The sequence below is a fragment of the Theropithecus gelada genome, chromosome 15, assembly GCF_003255815.1.
Source record: "Theropithecus gelada isolate Dixy chromosome 15, Tgel_1.0, whole genome shotgun sequence".
Taxonomy (NCBI): Eukaryota; Metazoa; Chordata; class Mammalia; order Primates; family Cercopithecidae; genus Theropithecus; species Theropithecus gelada.
Genome location: NC_037683.1, coordinates 96,805,632 through 96,826,895, shown reverse-complemented (window position 1 = coordinate 96,826,895; position 21,264 = coordinate 96,805,632). Strand labels below are relative to the sequence as shown.

At 44.0% G+C, this 21,264-nt stretch overlaps 1 protein-coding gene and 1 non-coding gene across 4 annotated transcripts in view; one reads left to right on the top strand and one right to left on the bottom strand.

The window, feature by feature from the left end:
- The window catches only part of FRMD3 (FERM domain containing 3), a 293,594-nt gene that overhangs the window by 94,042 nt on the left and 178,288 nt on the right, over positions 1 to 21,264 (top strand). The window lies entirely within an intron of this gene.
- On the bottom strand, positions 514 to 616 carry LOC112608805. Its single transcript, XR_003116089.1, has one exon. It is a non-coding gene; the product is annotated as a small nucleolar RNA U13 (small nucleolar RNA).

Below are 21,264 nucleotides of genomic sequence, written 5' to 3'. Positions count from 1 at the left end.
AAAAAAAAAAAAAAAAAAAAAAAAAAAAAAAAAAAAAAAAAAGACAGAAAGAAAAAAAGGCAATAAAAATTTGGATAATTCTTTCACAAGTATTCTTAAACTCTGGTTAAAAGATCTAAGAAGTTGGCCGGGCGCGGTGGCTCACGCCTGTAATCCCAGCACTTTGGGAGGCCAAGGCGGGCGGATCACGAGGTCAGGAGATTGAGACCATCTTGGCTAACACGGTGAAACCCCGTCTCTACTAAAAGTACAAAAAAAATTAGCCTTTTGCGGTGACGAGCGCCTGTGGTCCCAGCTACTCGGGAGGCTGAGGCAGGAGAATGGCGTGAACTTGAGAGGCGGAGGCTGCAGTGAGCCGAGACTGCACCATTGCACTCCAGCCTGAGCAACAGAACGAGACTCTGTCTGAGGAAAAAAATCTCAAGCATCAGTTCATACGGGGATGAGTAATTTAATTACTTAACATAAACCAGGAGGATTTGAAATGAGGCCAACTAATTTTTTTCTTTTTTACGTCAGATGATGCTGTGCCGACGTTGTAACAAGGTTTGAGGGAGGCACACCTCACACATGGGCTTGAGCACCCAATCACCATGCTCGTGAACTACAAAGGGATCGGGCCAACTCATTCTGAGTATAGATTTGGTTCCAGATTTTTGACAGCTCGTATATCACACAGGAGGATATCAATAGTGTGTACATATGGAGCGTCTATCGCATCAAAGATTGAGTTAGCTAGAAGAGAACTGCTGGGGGAAGGCCACAGTTATTTGCTCCCCCATCAGCATGGCTGCTGGAAAGTTCTAAGAGCCCAGAAGAGGGGGCAAGAATTGATAGCCTGCCAGTCTCCCTCTGTTGATATCTTGTTAAGAGGAATCAAGTCCTGGCACTTGGGGTTTTTATAGGAAATGGAATTAGTCCTTCCTCTTAAACTCACAAACAACCAAGAATCTACTGGGGATCCTTGACAGTTATGAATAATTTACAGAAGTCTATTATGAACTATTAAATTGTTAAATAGTTATTAGTTATAATAGTTATCAATTGTTAAATGGTTAGATTAATAGTTGTTAATAATTCATAAGCAGTTTCACTTATTAAAGAGAGAGGCAGAGAAGCGACCAAGATCTGATTTGAGTGCTCTTGGCTGGGACTGGTCCTCTGGCCAGCTCATTTTGAGGGGATGAGGGGATAATACTCTTCTCGCCTCTCCCCTGACAGCTCAAACTTCACTTTCTTGCCTGCTCATACCTTCAACCTGATGTCACAGCACATGCTGTAAGAAACTCGCCACGGGTATTCCGTGAAAAATTCATACCAGCATCCCTGTCAGGCTATTTGGCCCCGGGCTAAACTGCAGCGTGGCAGTGTCACTCTGCACGGTGTTTTGCAATCACCTGGGTAGGTATCACTGCTCCCCTTTAAAATAAAGACAGTATGGGAGGGACTAGTCAGTACTTCCGTGTGTGTGTGTGTGTGTGTGTGTGTGTGAGAGAGAGATATGTATTTGTGTGTTTGTGTGGAGTGGGGCAGTTTAACATTTCTATCTATTGCTCTTTTTTTTTTTTTAAAAAAAAGATTTACCTGCTCCCAGCATCGATATCGATTGCTCTGAAAAGAAGTTAAAAAACTACCTTTTCTAATAAGTACATGTGTATTATGGAAAATACAATCTAACCTCATTTAATGCTGCACCTCAGCATAATCACTGAAGTAGCATATTTCCCTCCAGTGTTTAAAAACTCTTTGTGAAAAACTCTTTATGAAAAAGTTCCACTGACGTGGCTGAAAAAAAAGGTGTATTTTGTTTTTGTCATAAAAACAAATTGTTGGTGATTTAGGGAACTCGTGTTCGTTGCTGTCGGGTTAAAGGTGATTTTGCCGTGGATTGCTGATGCCTCAGGGCACCTATACATGCTTCACATTTGGGGACTTATTAAACGGACATCCATTAAAGCCTCATTTCCAGATTTTATCCATTCAGAAAGATCACCCTTCCTCCAATTTGCAAGAGTGTGTTTCTCACACTGCTCCGACTTTGAGTTACTCCATCAGTGCAGGCACTCAGGTGTCCCTGCAGCTGCTCTGGCACTTGGCTGGCAGCATGGTATTTTTCTAGAGAGTTTAACAGTTTTGTTTCCCCTGCCCAGCCTCTGTGGTTGCCCATCAATACCTGGTGTGAGTGGCAAGGAGACTCCAGCCCTGCCATCTTCCTGGAGTCAGAGTCTTCCCTTTCCAGGGAGCTGAGGGTCTTTGTTCCAGGCTGCCACGTGGGGACTCTGCTATTCCAAAGAGGAGGAGGAAGAAGGCTGATAATAGGCATTTCGCCTTTCACTGCCTTTTGGGCAACAGTCTTGGAATGAAAACACTAAAAACAGATGTAAAAACTGAGGGTGACAGTTGGGATCTCATTAGCTTAGTGGCTGTCACAATACATCCAGGAAAGAGGCTTGTGTGCATGCGGCTGTGTCTGAGAAGCTGGAACTGCATGTGTGTGTGTGTCTATGTGTGTGTGTGTGTGTGTGTGTGTGTGTCTATGTGTGTGTCTATGTGTGTGTGTGTGTGTGTCTATGTGTGTGTGTCTATGTGTGTGTGTGTGTCTATGTGTGTGTGTGTGTCTGTGTGTGTCTATGTGTATGTGTGTGTGTGTCTATGTGTGTGTCTGTGTGTGTGCGTGTGTGTGTGTCTATGTGTGCGTGTGTGTCTATGTGTGTGTGTCTATGTGTGTGTGTGTCTATGTGTGTGTGTGTCTATGTGTGTATGTGTGTGTGTATGTGTGTGTGTGTNTGTGTGTGTGTCTATGTGTGTGTCTATGTGTGTGCGTGTGTGTGTGTCTATGTGTGCGTGTGTGTCTATGTGTGTGTGTCTATGTGTGTGTGTGTCTATGTGTGTGTGTGTCTATGTGTGTATGTGTGTGTGTATGTGTGTGTGTGTATGTACGTGTGTGTGTGTGTATGTGTGTATGTGTGTGTGTGTCTATATATGTGTGTGTGTGTGTGTGTCTATGTGTGTGTGTGCGCGCACGGGTACATACACACGCATCCCTGTCCTCCTGGAGGTGGGGCAGGCATTTCAGGCTTTGCCATATAATTTTCTTGCTTAAGCTTTAAAAAACTGTCAGTTGGGTGGCAGCAGGCTTGGTTATTTTTCTTTATGGGTGCTTCTGTAAATATCTTTAAATTTCAGCGTAGGCTTTTTAGAGGGGCATTCAATGTGAAGAATAAACAGATTATGGCTTTGTCTTAAAAAAAAAAGTTATTGAGGCATGAAATGCACCCAGTAAAGTGCCTCAAGTGCACTCTCTTAATTGAACAGCCGCAACAAGATGATAGTATTTCCATACACTACGGGGTACAGTGCCTCAATTTGATCATTTTGAAAATACATGAGTTTCCAGTCTTCACATACTGCCCTTCCTTACCCTCAGTCCAACTTTCAACTCCTGAATCTTCATAGGAGCTTCTGGGATCAAGTCCTTCACTTGGTTATATGTCCAATCAACAAATGTGAGTCTAGAGCTGAGATGCCTCTGCATCTGTTTTCGCCTCTGGCAAAGCTGAGCTTGGCAAACTGTGCAATGCCGCAGACATCAGAAGGGCCTGAGCAGGGATGCCTCTGTGGCCTGAAGGTTCTCAGAGTGGGAGCCAGAGACCTGGGTTCTGGACCCAGCTCTGTCACTAGCCTGCAGAAACTTCACTGTGATTTCTGAAGTCCTGTCCTCTAATTTGATGGTATTATGATTCTGGTGAAAATATGGCTCTTCGTGTAAATACAATAAACCCATGACCTCAGGGTTCAACCAGGAAGCTTATGTGATCCCAGGACCAGACCAGATGTCCTTCCTCTAAAATATATTTTACAGCTGTTCACTGGCCTCATTCTGTCTTCCTGGAGGCAGTGGCCAGGCCTCTCAGCAGACCACATGGAAGCTTGTAGAGCTGTTCATGAGTTCTGTGTTAGGTTTTCAAAATTGTCAAATGTGGATAATAACATTATTTTCTCCATGGGGCTATTGGTGTGACATACTGGAGTCTGGACTGGTGGGGGCAATCATTTTAATTTGGTGGTCCTCTCTTGCCTTCCTTTGTTGTTAAATATTTTGAATATCATCCCTAGCCCCTGAGAGCTTCCAGTGAAACCCCTAGGACATCCCCTCCATGAATGCTGTTTCCTTCCTGGTCTCCATGCCCTCTGCAATGGCTCAGCAAGCTGTCTACTTCCAAACACAGCGGGTTTCATACAGATAAGACCCCCAATGACCATTTAGCTGCATCACAGTGAGCTGAGCAAGGCCACAGGCTGAAGGAGGCCTGGGAATTCGAAATGAGGTGGTTGTCTGCGTGTGCTCTGCCTTGACTTCTTCCAGTCGTACCAACAAAGCTGAAAAGAATTCGAAGAGGTAACTGTTGTTCACTGCTCTCCCCACGGCTGCCAAGGTAATTTGGAATTCGTGGAGTCTAGAGGCTTTGGAGGTTTGGATAGCTTAAGTCATCTTAACAAAAGCAGAGTGGAAGTTTGAAAATCAGATCTGCTTTCAAGCATTTTTTCCCCCTCTCTGTGGTCTTACGGAGGGGAATGGAGAGTGGCTCACAGGCCTTGATTTTCCTGAGTAATTGTTTCTCTTCTGAGATACAGTGGAGCTTTGGAAACTGAGCTGGTGCTGACTTGCTACCTGTATTGGCCACCCCTGGAAGAACTGCAGATGCACCTCCATTTTCCCTCCCCACCTTGCCAAGGCTACCACTTGCCTGGTGCCACCTGAGGACTTACAGCTGCTCTGCTGGGTTAGGCTCTGCTGCCAAGGAACTATATTCAACCTCAGCAGCAGGGTAGTCCTCACGGAATCATGGCTGTCTGATGCCATCATACGGTTGGGATGGGCCATATGTGCTGTTGCTCTTCACCTCTGTGCAGATAGGGCCAGGAGTGAGACAGTAGGGAGTGGTGGGGACTGTGGCAGAGGTGGGTATGTCCCTCATCAAATATTATAATATTTTGTAGTAGGTAATATACTATTTCTTAGAGAAGTGTATTTAAGAATGCCTATAGGAAGATTAGAAAGGCATGAAGGATACAGCGGGAGAAATAACGTTGAAATTGGACTTTCACACACTGAAGGACAAACTTTAGGTACTCAAACTAACAAAGAAAAGAAGAGAAACAAACCAGATCTATATCTGGCATGGTATTTAGTTTGGGACATGGAGCACTGGCAACTTCCAGGAGAGTCTTAAGAGAAAAAGACACATTTATGGAGCACCTATTATGTGCCAGATAATGCATTGGCATTTTAGTAAGTATTATCTCATTTAATTCTCACAGCAATCCTGTGATGTGGGTCTCTTACTCTTATTTTTTTAAATTAAGAAACTTGGGCACAATGAGGACAAATATTTCATCTGGGGTGACTCAGCCAGAACATGGTGGTGTTAGGATTTGACATCCTGACTTCTGTCTTTTAGTCAGGAGCTCCTGCCCTGTGCTGGAATTTTGATTGCTGGATTTTCTGGCCCCTGTGCCCTCCCTGGTCTCCTCCATTGCTGATGGTAACAAGTGCCCTCCCTGATCCTGTCTGCCTGCTCTGGGCTGACCCTTGACCTCCTGTGTTCCAGGCTGTCATCGGTGGCCAGGGTTGCTGCCAATTCTGACTGCAGGTCCCCTCACTGCCCCCATGACAGAGCTCACCTGAGCCATCACAGTGCCTTGGGCCTGTGACTGGCCCGCATCTAGCCTGGCTCCTCTGAAAGGTCTGATTGCCTATTGTGTTGCCTCGAGGTTTGGATTTATCTCTGGTTGGTACTGGCTAGGGCCTCTGCCCGCAACAGGGCCACACTGGATAGGAGGGTGGTTTCTCTGCTGTCATTGCAGGAGCTCCTCAAAGATGGTGACTTAGAAATCCTGATCTGGCCAAGTGCGGTAGCTCACGCCTGTAATCCCAGCACTTTGAGGCTGAAGCGGGCGGATCACAAGGTCAGGAGTTTGAGACCAGCCTAGCCAACATGGTGAAACCCCGTCTCTACTAAAAATACAACAAATTAGGTGGTCATGGTGGCGGGTGCCTGTAATCCCAGCTACTCTGGAGGCTGAGGCAGGAGAATCGCTTGAACCCAGGAGGCAGAGGTTGCAGTGAGCCAAGATTACACCACTGCAGTCCAGCCTGGGTGACAAGGCAAGACTCTGCCTCAAACAAAACAAAACAAAGCAAAAACCCTGATCCGCTGTCTGTGAGGAGGAGGGCTTTGAGGTTGATGAGTGGTGTGGGAGGAAGGTGTAATTCATTGTTGAGAGTTGCGTTGTCTTCTCATTTCACATATACTCGATTATAAATAAATTAGAACGTTTCGAATCTGTAAATTTAACACCCCATACTCAAGTGCCCCAGAAACACTTTCATATGTGCAGAGTAAAGGAAGAACAATTGGTGTAAAGTACAAGAAAAAGACTTTCCTACTTGGCAAATCTTTTCTTTTCTACTTGGCAAATCTCGTCTTTTCTTCGGTGTGGACATCGCAGCAGACAGACGTTTTCATTTTCAAGTGTCAGTTACAGTTTCGTTTGGAGATCTGTTAGTTAGGGTTATCCAGAGGTCGCTGTGTGGCATGAAGGCCGCTGTGTGGCATGAAGGCCGCTGTGTGGCATGAAGGCCGCTGGGCTCTGGCAGAAGGGCTGCTGGAATCGGATCTCGCACACTCTGTCTCCTGGCAAGCTCGAGGCCGGGGGCTGCCTGGCTGTTCTTTCTTGCTGGTGTGCTCCATACACACGATACAGATATGGCTCAGGTTGGCCCTAGTGACCATGTTCTAGTGGAAGGGACCTGTGTTTTTGTCTTCCCTCTGCCACTGAATAGTTGTGTACTCTTGGGACAAGTGACTTACCTCTCTGAGCCGCAGTTCTCATATTTGTGGAATAAGGAACATAATGTCATTCTGAAGATTAAATGAGATAATATCTGAAGAGAGCTCCTTGTGAACTCTGAAATGCTATGAAGTGCTGGCTACTGCACATAGCAATCCCTCACCACAGACTCTTGGGCTTTGGTTTGGGTGTTTATTCCAAATTGTGAAGTAGGTAGAGTGAGTTCTGTTCTCACTCCTTTTCTTGTATCAAGTAGCCTTTTCACTTACAAGCTTGCTTGTCTCAGAAAAGCAATTCCTCAAAGTGCAAACATTCCTAATTCTCAAACACTCCTTAAATCTTTCATCAAACTCAATTGTCCTTTCTCTTCGTGTCTGTTTTCCTAAATCCACACCTGTGCTTAGCTATGTATGGTTAGACAAGATCATAATACACTTATTTGCAAGGATAAATAAGGAGGCATCCTTCCTAAGTATATTTGCTTTAACTCCTAAGAATAGGAGAAAGCCAGTTTTGCTAGATGAATGAATTTAAAATGTGAGCTGTCATGCCACTGAGACTAGAGTGTGGTGGGAAAAAGAGAGGCCCCTTCTGCTGCCCTTTGGAGCATATCTTCTGGATGGTATGCCTCTGGTGTGGCTGCTATCAGCCAGCAGTATCTTAGTTATTTATTTATTTATTTATTTATTTATTTATTTATTTATTTATTTTTGAGATAAGATCTAGCTCTGTCACCCAGGCTGGAGTGCAGTGGTGTGATCTTGGCTCACTGCAACCTCCGCCTCCTGGGTTCAAGCACCTGCCACCACACCCAGCTAATTTGTGTATTTTTAGTAGAGATGGGGTTTCGCCATGTTGGCTAGGCTGGTCTTGAACTCCTGGCTTCAAGTGATCTAACCTCCTTGGCCTCCCAAAGTGTTGGGATTACAGGCGTGAGCCACTGTGCTCGGCCTTATTAATTTGTATCTAATAAATTTTATATAGGATTTGAGTTGGCTAATAGGTAGTGCTGAATAAAGTCTTAAGAAATAATACAAAGTAAGAATAAGGGTAAATAAAAGTAAATGAAATGTTGAGACTGTGGGAAAGAGCTGACTGCAGGTGTTCAGGCTGTATGACTTGGCATAGTTGTTACAGGATCATGCATTTGGCTTTGAACTTCCTGGAAGCAACTTGGAAAGGGAAATGTAATTTATCCATGAGAGAGAAAATCCATCAGTTCCCGTGGAAGACAAGGATTTCTCAGTCTTAACTCCAACTTGGGACTGCACAAGAAAATAGGTGATGAAATCAACAGCAGCCTCAACAGCAGCTTACAGCAAAAGCAGAAGCAAATTTTTAGCCTGTTGTTGCTTTTCAAGTTCTTGCTTAGAGCTGAGGGCATAGGACCTCTAGAACTTGGTGTTAGTGGTAGCCTGGTAGGTAATCACTTTGGGTCAATGTGATTCAAGTACACGGCATTCTGTGGCTGTTTTGGTTCTGTTTTGGGACAGGGAGAACTAACTTCACTTCTGCAGAGCCAAAGGAAACATGATTTTTGAAGGAAACTCCGAAGATAGCACACATGCTTTCTATTTTGCCTGGAAAGATTTGAAGAGGAGGAGACTTAGCTTATTCCTGGCAGGAATTTTCCAAGGCAATCTGGGCAGCCCTGACTGTCTGAGATAATCACCAGCCATTACTAGGGATGTGGGAACCAAGCCAGACCTAAGCTTGGTTTTATGTGTAAAAATGGCCACTTTGGGAAAGGGCGGGGTCAGGGAGGTCGTTGGCTGGTCAGGAGGCACTTGGCTGGGCCTAGCTCTGAGCCCAGGTCTAGCCCCCATCTCCCATATGAACAGGTCTAATGGCCCTGCTTCTGGGTCTCCCTGTCTTGCACTGGAGTCATGCTTGTAATCAGAGGCCCACTGTGGCTGCAGTTGCCTGTTCACAATTTGAAGGAACATCATCAGCACTAAGTGTGAAGTAGATTTTTTTTTCTGTGCATTAATTGTAGCATTTGAGCATGTTAAAAAGTAAGCAAAAATAAAAGAAATATAATTGTAGTGACTGAATGACCCTTGTTTATTCTGGAAACAATAAATGCAAATATTGAAAAAAAATTAAAAAGAGCACAGTGGTCTTCTTCCATAGTTTTGAAAAATATCTAGGGTTTCCTGCTTGCCAAAGAAACATACTCTCACCACAATGAGATGCCATCTCATACCAGTTGGAATGGCAATCATTGAAAAGTCAGAAAACAACAGGTGCTGGAGAGGACGTGGAGAAACAGAAACGCTTTTACACTGTTGATGGGAGTGTAGACTAGTTCAACCATTGTCGGGGACAGTGTGGCGATTCCTCGAGGATCTGGAACTGGAGATACCATTTGACCCAGCGATCCCATTACTGGGAATATACTCAAAGCATTATAAATCATGCTGCTATAAAGACATGTGCACGTATGTTTATTGCAACACTATTCACAATAGCAAAGACTTGGAACCAACCCAAATGTTCATCAATGATAGACTGGATTAAGAAAATGTGGCACATACACACCATGGGATACTATGCAGCCATAAAAAAGGATGAGTTCATGTCCTTTGTAGGGACATGGATGAAGCTGGAAACCATCATTCTGAGCAAACCATCACAAGGACAGAAAATCAAACACTGTATGTTCTCACTCATGGGTGGGAATTGAACAATGAGAACACTTGGACGCAGGGTGGGGAACATGACACACTGGGGCCTGTCATGAGGTGGGAGCCTGGGGGAGGGATAGCATTAGGAGAAATACCTAATGTAAATGATGAGTTAATGGGTGCGGCACACCAACATGGCACATGTATACATATGTAACAAACCTGCACATTGTGCACATGTACCCTAGAACTTAAAGTATGTATATAAAAAAAGAATCATACTCTCACCAGACACAATACAAAAAAGTGAAAGATGATAAGAATCATTCATGACTCCATCATACAGTGATATTCACTGCTAATATTTCCTTCCACTATTTCTATATTTATATCTATGCATACATGTCTAAGGCCATATATATTTTTATGTTGATATCCATAGCTCCATAGATTAATGAGAAGTTTAGTATGAACATCAAGACCTGTCCCAGAAGTCTTTTTATGACTGCTGAAGATGTTCAGTTTAGAAGGAATATTAAAGCATTTGGAAAAAGTGGCAATGTGAAGGGAACAGAATGAGATGGGAAGGAGAAGGGGAGATGAAAGGGAGGTAACTCACACGGGATGTATGTGGACTCTGTGTGAGGGACTGTGCTGCAGTTTCGCCCTGCACACTGTGATTTCTATTACCCCGAGAGGTGGTCTGGGGTGGGGGATGGGGGAATGTCTCCAGGAGTCAGCACTCAGGCTCAGGAGTCAGACAGATCCCATTTTACACGTTGGCTTTCACCCCTATTAGTTTAGAACCTTATTTTTCTCCTGTGTAAGATCCATGTGTAATCCCAGCACTTTGGGAGGCTGAGGTGGGTGGATCACTTGAGGTCAGGAGTTCCAGACCAGCCTGGCCAACATGGTGAAACCCCATCTGTACTAAAAATACAAAAATTAGCAGCGTGTGGTGGTGTGCACCTGTAGTCCCAGTTACTTGGGAGGCTGAGGCAGGGGAATCGCTTGAACCCAGGAGGTGGAGGCTGCAGTGAGCCAAGAGCGCGCCATTGCACTCCAGCTTGGGCAACGGAGCAAGACTCCATCTCAAAAAAAAAAAAAAAAAAAAAAAAAAAAAAAAGATCCGTATAAAACACCCTTCATGTGGTTTTTGTAAGGACTTAAAGATTGAATGTACACAAAGCTTTTATGTCTGGCACTAGTAGACTGTCACCAGTGGTAGCTGTTATTGTCACTGTTATTCCAAATCTGAGCAAAGTGAGTCTCAGAGAGGGTGATGCATCTAAGATCTCCCGGCTAGTAAGTGGTAACAGGATTTGAATTCTATCAATTTGAAAGATGTGTTGGGCTTTGGTGCTCACATTCTTTATGCTGTACTAGGTCAATGCCAAAGGAAACAGATTATATTTATTCAATAGTCCAACATATTTCATTTTCTACATCAAGTGTCTGTAAAGAAATAGATGCTGGTGGTTTGGAGTTCAAACTGGCCTTTTTTTTTTTGGCAGTTTCAAGGAAAGCAAAGGATTCTGTTCTCTGTTTGTATGTAAAGCCAGGAAGAAAACATACCTCCCTTTCTGTCGCGTCATCTAAAGCTAGTGGCATCTGCAGATAACAACCAAGGGAGGGTTAATGTGTGTGTTTGTTTTTGCCCAGGAAAACGGCGATGAATTTCATGCTTGGGAGTGCTGCCTACTATTTAGCAATGAGGCTTTTTTCCACTAGATTAGGAAACAGATGTTTTCTGGTCCATTGAGGAGTTTTAAATGCTGGAAATACTTAAAAATAATTTTCCAGGGCTGTTGCCCTCGATTCTTGGATTATGATCATTCTGGCTGGGGTCCAGTGCCCTCGAGCTTTTAATCGGTAGAGACTCTTTTGTGTATTTATCTACTTGGCTCAATGTGACCTTTTAAATCCTTAATTCATGGAGGCATCATTTAGATCCAGGAGCTGAGACTATTTCTATTTTCTCCTTTTAAGTCTAAATAACTAATGTGTGAGGATCCTCAACTGGTGAATTGCCTTGGGATCAACCTTGGGATCCGTTCAGTCGGAATCTGACTTCTCAGGCATTCCCACATTCTTTTCAAAGGTGATATTTTGAAATAACAAAGGCAAAATTCACATTATCTAGACCTCACTGGGTACTTATTCTCTTGGTCAGCAGGGGATAGGTCATGCAGCCGTGACCAGACCCCTTAGCTCAGTAACTGCATAAAACATTGATTTTCTTGCTTGGGCTGTAATGTCCCATGAGGGTCTGTTGGGGCATTCTTCTGATCGTAGTCACACAGTGACCCTGGATGATGGAGGTTTTATCTTGCGTGCTACCATGACCACCACAGTAGAGGGAAGGGTGTGTGGTGAGTCTCTCACTGGCTCTTTAACCTACACTGGCTGAAACAAGGCTCATGGCCAAGACCTACTGCAAATGGAGCTGCAAAGTACAATTCTCTCCTGTGCCTGAAGGTGAGGAGAATCAGAATGCAGCCCTAATGGCCCACACCTCCTGGCGTCAGACTCTGTGTTAGGTGCCTCACATGTACCATCTGTAATCTTTGCCTCAGTTATGCAAGGCACAGGCCGCTGTTCCTATCTGATAGATGAGAAAATGGATTCAGAGAGGTCAGGAGCATTGCCCATGGAAACACAAGGCTCAGATTGGAATCCAGTCTGTCTGCTAACAAAATGAGTGTGCTTCCCTCTCTGCTATACTGCCTTTGATAGCGTAGGCTTTCCCTTTCTTCCCCAACTGAACAAATGAAGAATTGGATAGTAATATTGCCCCTCGTCCTGTGATCATTTTTTACGCGGTGTTGTGTATTGCCCTGGAGGCTGGAGGTGATAATTGCTGATGGCCCCGTGGGAGTGGTCCAGCTGGGAGCTGAACTATTGAATCATGTCTTTAGGGATATGATATGGACAGTCCAGAGGCCAGAAGTGACAGAAGAAGAATTAGGGATCCACTGGACCAGTCAGAAACTGGACCATTACTCTCTTTGGACATTGGATTATGGGGACTACCACATGACTGTTATACTGATCACTGATGTATTGATTACATTCATATTTACAAGGGGAGCTTTATGTTCTATTAATCTAAATGACAGTTTGGTCCAATAAGTGCCTTGAACATGACTTGGATTTCAGAATTAGAGTATAGGTGAAGTGCTCTTCTGACCTTAGAAATGACCCAGGCATAGGACCACTGGCTACAAAGAAATTGGGTCTGGTTTCCTCTGCTGGTAGAAACCAGAAAATCCTCAGCAGTCTGCACCAACAAACTTGCTGATGCCCAAGACTATTTCTTCTGGTTTCTGTGATGGCTATTGTCAGGGAGGTAGTGCCACCAAGCTGGAAGTATGTGTTTTGAGACCTTGAGACGGATCTTGAAAAGCAGTTCCTTGCTTGAAAAAAATTCTGAATATAATGAAATATATTTAATATAGGTTAGTATTATATCTAGTCTTTCTACCAGTTTCTCCTTATTTTATTTTATAATGGCTAACATTATCTTTGTTTACTTACTGCTTACTGCTAACGTACTGTCCCTCACTGGCTAAATATCTTCTGATGGCTTCTCATTGCCCACAGGGAAAGTTTAAACACTTTGGGCAAGGCACGTAGCTCTTTGTGATCTTGTCTGTATCTACTAATAAAATAATCATAATATATCTAATGATGTGTTCAGGATGTTTCTCCACAACAGAGAACCCATTTTTAAGGGCCTGCCAAATAGAAAGTGAGAATTTCTGCTAGGATGGGGTTTCGTCTTTCCTCTCCACGCAGCAGTGTGCTGCTGCTGCTGCATAAAGAAGCCAACTACAAGAAAGACGGTAGACATAGAAGGGTCACATTAGGCAGACAGGTGCTTTGGTGTTCTGTAACCATCCAGTTGGCTGTAACCAGTGAAGACTGAATGCTTTCTCTGGCCCATTGTAAGCCACCAGTAGGCTCCTCAGAGCAAACCAGATGTGAGGAAGAAAGGTTCCATGTGGTAACTGAGAGAAAAGGCTCTAGACTCAGTCATTATAGGGAGCTTTCTGTGGCCATTGGTTATGGGTTGTTACCATGTTCTTAAGGATGAAGAATTGGAAACCAATGTCCTGTCTCTGGAGCCTGTATGGACCCTATCCATTTATGAACATTAAATGTTTTATGGCTTTCATGGCCCAAACAATATTTAACCATGTTCATCAAGTGTTAAGTGAAAGATTAATTATTATACGTGCTTCCTGGGCTGGTGACCCCCATTTGGTGATGAGCATCAAGACTCTGGGACTCAGAGCAGGGATGTCCAGGTGAGCAGCATCCCCTCACAGATGACTTTTTAAAGGAAGTTCACATGTGTATGGAGGTGCAGCTCCTGCAAAAGAGGTGAGCGTTTTCAGGCGTCTCCTTCCTTCCTCCAGAACGGTTTTCTTTCTCTGGAGAGGGACCTGCGGCAGCCATTCATTGTGTGGGAGGAAGGCTATGCTGAGACGCAGCACAGAGGCAGGAACAACGTCTCATGGCCCTCTCAGTTGTGGGACGCACAGAACACACACAGCAGGAAAGACTATTTCTACCTGTTGCACCCAGCGAGGTTGTTTGGCCTAATTTAGGGGCTGTGCCCTGGATCAGACCTGATCATACATCTGTGTGGAGAAAATATTCTCTTTGCTGGGCGTGATGGCTCACACCTGTAATCTCAGCACTTTGGGAGGCAGAGGTGAGTGGATCATCTGAGGTCAGGAGTGTGAGAACAGCCTGGCCAATATGGTGAAACCCCGTTTCTACTAAAAATACAAAAATTAGCTGGGCATGATGATGGGCACCTGTAATCCCAGCTACTCGGGAGGCTGAGGCAAGAGAGTCTCTTGTGGTGAGCCAAGATTGCGCCATTGCACTCCAGCCTGGGCGAGAGAGTAACACTGTATCTCAAACAAACAAACAAACAAACAAAAAAGCAAAAACAAAACAAAACAAAAAATCCCTCTCTTCTGAGTCAGGTAGAGTGGGTAGAAAGAAACAGTCTGTGACTCTCCCTAAATACAATGTCAAGACCTATTTAGGACATCATCTGTAAGTGACAAGTATGATTTTCTCCAAATAGTTGGTGTTTATTTCAGCAATTTAAAAGCTGGAATTTCTGGGTTCTGTTTCTTTGGAGTAATGTTATATGCACTTCACTACCCCCTATTTTGTGGCTTGCTTCAGAAAATACATTTTCTTTTCTTTTTTTGGGGAAAGTCCAATAAGGTATTTCCTTGAGTTAGATTCTTTCTTGGTATGCTTAATAGTAATTTAGCAGAAATTTTTAGCCTTTTACTGGCACTTCCAACCTCCCTGGGAGTCTGCTTATAGCACCAGAACAGCCGGTGTGTGGGAGGGGAGGCTGATTCTGCAAAACTGAGTGTGTTTCCCGCACGTGCCCTCACATGCCCCCTTCTCTCTTTTTATCCTGCACTCTCTTTTGTGCTCTTGAGGATCCCCCTGCTTCATTCGCTTAGCTTTGCTCTGTCACTGCCAGTGACACACATGTTCTCTAAAATGACAAATCTCATACAAACTTTATGCCCTGGAGCAAAAGAGAAATCAAGTGCTGCGATCAGGAAGGTGCACATATGTCCCGTCTGTCTTTTCTTTGCATTTTGTTCTACTTCCATGGAAGACCCACGTCTGTGTGCTTGGTTTATAGGCTGAATCTCAGCCGGGTCAGAATGGTGGAATCCACTTGGTATTGGTTGGAGGAAGGTGGAATCCGCTTGGTATTGGTTGGTGATTGCGGTCAGTAATGATGGATTAATGACAACTATATGAGCCAAATGGAACCTTCCTAGGCTTCATGATATTTTGGAACTAATTTTAAAGCTCAGACTTCAGTGGCAGGACAGGGAGATAGGTGGATTAAACGATAAAGAAAATCTCAAGGTATAATTTTCAATAAATTAAAAGTATTACTCTCATACAAATATAGAATGGCACGAGCCAAAAATTTATTTAACTCATCAACGAGGAAACTAGCAGGATGGCAAAGCTGGTTTAAAGGAACATATGATAAGTCTGTATAGTCAATGAAACTAAACAACGCTGGGATAAAATTTGCTGAGACACAATTGAGGTATATAACGGACATAAGGTGGTAAAACCATACACGTTGAGTTGCTTCCTCTGTAGGACAGAAATTATTTGCAGCTTATCAATCCTTTACAAGTTAGCATCCAGTTTTATAGTCTAGACCCTAAAGATTAGCAAATATTAAGTCAAACCAAGTTTGCCTCCCTAAAGCATCAGGTGACCCTTATGTGGCTTTGATAAGCAAGACTCTGTGTCACCTTGAAAGAGCACCTCGTCGTCTTTTTGCCTTATTTCCAAATTTTGGATAATTTTTCTTGAGAATACATGATGGAACCATTGCAGATGAGGTGGCTGTGGTCAACATTGGAACAGTTTTCTGTTGTCTTGGCTGATGTTTACTCTGAAGGGTTACGTATTTCGGGGGCATCTGTAGCTTGGGCACTGCCTCCATTTTGCCCTCACCTCTTTCATTCCAGGGGGTATGTTGTGACTGTTTTCAGGGATGATGGCTCCTAGGTAAGCCATCTGGATTGATATTCTTTTCCTGTCTAGCTGTCTTGTTTTTTTTTTTTTTTTTTTTTTTTTTCCCTTGGTCCAGGTTGGAAAACTTCAGCCACAGAGTAAAAATGTATATCTTTAAATGGAATGATTATTTTTGGGATGGCATAATTTAAAAACAAAATTGTATTTTTATCTAGGCCCAGGACAGAGTGTTAAATGAATCCGGTGAAGTAACTGGTTTCAATATAAGAAATGACTCTTTTATCTTTAAGTTTATAAGCAACATTTTTTTTTGAATTGAAATATTTCAAATGATTGCTGTATTGCTTCCTGAAGCAAGATTTTCTTTGCTAGTTGATCTCTTGTGCATGCGCACATACACACACACACACACACACACACACACACACACACAATCTTATTAATTTAAATTTTGCAAAAGAAAAATGTGTGATTAATTTGAACACACTAGATTGTTATTTAGTAAAAAGCTAAAAATAGCAAAGCCCTTTGAGCCCTTTGTAAAGCCTGCCGTGCAGACAGTTTTATGTGTCAGTGACTTTATTTAATTATGTTTCAGGAGCTATGATTTGACCCTCAGCGTGAGAGAACAACAAATGGTTTTAATGGATTTCCACGGACATTTCTTTCTTTTGGAGCTGCTTTATCTCAAGGTGGATGCTGCGAAGTCAGAGTCCAAGATGAGAATCTTAGGAGAGGGATTGCTGGGATGGGGACAGGGTGAGCTGGAGTGAGAGTGAAGGCAGGACCGTGGGGGGAGAGAATCTGTGTGGTGTGGGGCTGCTAGGGCAGCTTTGATGCACCAGGATTTTCCTGCTTCTGATTCCTGAACATGTGCACATTCTGGGGTGTCTTTTTTAAATAATTAGTTTGTGGGGATCTAACTTTTGTCTCAAGCCAAATTAGGGTTCTAGGGATTTTTGGGTGGCAGATCCTGATCCAGTTTCTCTCTGTTGTGGTCTTAGGACCATGTTAAACTCACTGGGGCAGAGGGTTGATAGAAAAAGGTATATCCTTGGTTTCCACCTCATATTTACTGAATCAGAATCTGGGGATGGGTTAGGGAATCTCCATTTGAAACAAGCCACTAAAAATATCTCAATTTTAAACAAAGTCATTCTCAAATCACCAAAATGGATGTTGTCTTAATTCTAATGCCCCTTGCCCCTCAAACCCAAATAAAGCCAGAACAAAACAAAAGTTTCTTTCATTACAATCAACATAGCTTCTTATTAAGCTATCCAGGTTAAAATAATTCATACCAAGAAGTAACCGGCTAAAAGCAGCCTTCTTGGTGGTGGCTGTGGTTTAGGGAAGGACTCTGTACCTTCTCAATGATGGCTGTGGTTTAGGGAAGGACTCTGCCACTCCAGATGTTGCCCCAGTGAGGCCAGTGGTCAGGGAGCTCTTGATCTGGAACCCCGAGCACTCCCTGCTGGTTTCCTGGTTTGCGGTGGTTTTAGAACTCACTTTTGAAAAGCACGAACCTTCTCTTAAGCAGGATACCTGATTTCATGAGATCCTCCCTTTTCCAAAGTAGGATGGACCACAGGATCTGCCGGGTGGGCCTGGATATTTGAGTTTAGAAGCACACTGTGTGTTGACTAAGAGGAAATCAAATGGAAGTCCATGTGTGTAGCAGAGTGGTTCCAGTTTCCTTAAGGGCAGCTTATGGAAATACTGAGCAAGGAACACTAAAAAAGGGATTCCGGCCTGGTGCGGTGGCTCACGCCTGTAATCCTAGCACTTTGGGGGGCTGAGGCAGGCAGATCGCTTGAGCTCAGGAGTTCGAGACCAGCCTGGCCAACATGGTGAAACCCCATCTCTACAGGAAAAACACAAAAATTAGCCTGGTGTGGTGGTGTGTGCTTGTGGTCAGCTACTCAGGAGGCTGAGGCAGGAGAATCACTTGAACCCAGGAGGCAGAGGCTGCAGTGAGCCAAGATCATGCCACTGCACTCCAGCCTGGGTGACAGAACCAGATCCTGTCTCAAAACAAAACGAAACGAAACAAAACAAAACAAAACAAGAAAAGCAGAGGGGTGGCGGAGGGGAGGGATTCAGATGTTGGCATCTTCTGTTAATTACAGTTTCCTCTTTAAAGGGGAGGCCATCCATTTCCGATCATGTTACAACACTTCTTTTCTCCTTGACCTCCACTGGAAACCATAAGAATCCTGAGGCTTTAAGTCTAAGACATTGGGAGAGGACTGTTGATAAGCATGGGCTGTGTATCCTTTGGTTTGAGCTAGTTTGCTTTTAAAAGCTTGTTAAAATGACTTAATGATTCAGAAAACCCATTGTTCTACTGCGGGTAAGCAGGAAGGGATGGTTGAGTTTAGGTTTATTGAACTTGTGAGTGCCATGGGCCAGGTAGGTTGCTGGGAGCTTCATGTGCGTCCTCTTGTTTAGTGTTGGACATTTGTCCCCACTCACAGTCAAGGAAACCAAGGTTCAGAGAGTCAAGTGGCTTTTCCCAGGTGACACAACCAGGAAGGGCCAGGGCCAGGGCCAGGGCCAGGATGTGAACTGAAGTCCCTCTATGTCTAACTCCACTGCCTTGCGAAACAGGCCACATTCTTTTTCTTCTGCCCTGTGGAGACCATGGCACAACCTCCTAAAAGTGACCCCAAACTTCATCGGAGGCTCAGAGGACTGAGAGTTCAGTGGTCAAGGTACACCTAGCCAGGAGCAATGTTTATTTTTTAGTTTGGGGAGAATTTGATATTTACTGAGCAAATTGCCAAGCCTGTGAGCTTGAGGAAGGAAGTTCATGAAGAAATACCGTGCCTCCCTGCAGATGTCTTTCAGCCTTGGAGCCCTAGACAGGAAGCCCTCTGCTGGCCTATAGAGGAGGTGGTCAAGAGGGAATTTGCAGAATAGAGCAAGATGGTGGCTTTTGACACAAGTCCTTTAAGGCAGGGGTCCCCAACCCCTGGACCACAGACCAGTAGGAACTGGGCTGCACGGCAGGAGGTGAGTGGTGGGTGATCGAGTGAAGCTTCATCTGTATTTACAGCCGCTCCCCATAGCTGACATTACCACCTGAGCTCTGCCACTTGTCAGATCAGTGGTGACATTAGATTCTCACAGGGGTGCAGACCCTATTGAGAACTGTGCATGCATGGGATCTAGGTTGCACACTGCCTATGAGAATCTAACGCCTGATGATCTGTCACTGTCTCTCATCACCCTCAGATGGGACTGTCTAGTTGCAGAAAAACAAGCTCAGGGCTCCCACTGATTCTAAACTGTGGTGAGTTGTATAATTATTTCATTATGCATTACAATGTAATAATAATAGAAATAAAGTGCACAATAAATGTGATGTGCTTGAGTCATCCTGAAACCACCCCACTTCTACCTTGGTCCATGGAAAAATCATCCTCCATGAAACTGGTCCCTGGTACCAAAAAGGTTGGGGACTGCTGCTTTAAAGAGTTTGCCTGTGAGGAAAACATGAGAGGGACAAGGCATAGTTCTGTGGGAAGGCCTAATTCCCCTTCTCCTTTTTTTTATGGTGTCCTAACCTCCTGCTTCCATTATGATCCCTGAGCATGCAGACTTTTATGGTGTGGTGAAGGTTCACTTCTACCAATGTCCTTTATTAATATCATGCACTAAGCATCCGTTAATTGCCTTCCTAGGCTCTTGAGATTTTTTTATAATAAGGAAACATTTTAAGAATGAAAAACAGTTGCAAAGATATGGAATCAACCTAAATGCCCATCAACTGATGAACGGGTAAGGAAAATGTGGTACATATATACCAAGGAATACTACTCAGCCACCAAAAAGAAAAAAATGATGTCTTTTTTGGCAACTTGGATGGAACTAGAAGCCATAATTCTAAGTGAGGTAACTCAGGAATGGAAAACCAAAAACCTAGTTCTCACTTATAAGTGGAAGCTAACCTGTAGGTAGACAAAGGCATACAGAGTTATATAATGGACATCAGAGACTCAGAAGGAGGGTAAAGGATGAAAAACTACTTATTGGGTACAATGTACACTGCTTGGGTGACAGGTGCACTAAAATCCCAGACTTCAGCACTGTATAATTTGTCCACATAACCAAAAATGCTTGTACCTTTAAAGCTATTGAAATAAAAAAATTAAAATCTATTAAATATATTTAAGAAAAAAAGAATAATGGAAGAATTCTTTTCATATTAAACTTACATTCATTTTATATTGAACTTACAAACAGATATTTCTTCAGGCATTGGATGAGTGATCTATGACCTTTGTTTTAAAAGTTTAACCTGCTGGGCTCAAAGCTTTGAAAATCCCAGAGGGCCTGAGGCAGTGGTGACATTTTCTGTGGTGGGGTGCTGGGCTTCACTGAAATGCACACATAAAACCTTGGAATGTGCGTGGACTGCTGGGGAGCAGAGGCTGGCCAGGCTGAGGGAGGGGGCCACAGCACACAAAGGGCACACAGTCACATTCCTCCCGGGCCACCCAGCAGGCTTGGTGGCTGCTTGCCATCTGGCAGTGCTCTTGGTATTTTCCTGGATTCCTTGGGGCAAGGGAAGCATAGTGACCTGGCAGACTTGGCTCCTGGCTCGGTGGCAAGGCCAGAGCTGTAGAAATGGTGTATGGAGGAGATTGTATTTAAAATATCACTCTAGCCCATCCTTCCCTATCATCGTACAAGTTAACCAGTCGGACAAGGCTAGGCGTCCAGAGGGCAGGATGTGGGGAAGGCCGTGTTTTGAGTCCATTGCTTCGAGGTGTGTGGCAGTATCCTTTCCAGCCACCAGATTGGGAATGCAATGAGCGAAGGGAGTTGGGTAAAGGGTTTAGTTAACAAATGTTGGGTACCTAATGAGGATTGTCTGTGCCTCAAGCTGCCACGTGTTCCTTCTGAAGAGTGCTGGGGTTTCTCTGAAGAAGCCCAAGTCCCACATTGAACTAAGTGTCCTCTCTCTGCAGAGTGCTGTGCCAGCGGCTGGCAAGCAAGCATGTTTGTGAGTTGGTGATCTTTTGATAAGAGCTCATTCCTGAAAGGCAAATGGAAACTTCCACCTAGAACTCAGGCCAGGTCAGGAGGTGAGAGTATGGAAAAATAACACCCAGTGCATGCACAAAACTGGAGAAGACAAAATAGTAAGGGAGCTGCCACTGGGGAAGATAAAAAGGGCCTCACAGTCAACAAATCAGAGAAAAGGGAAGGACAAGTGACACTT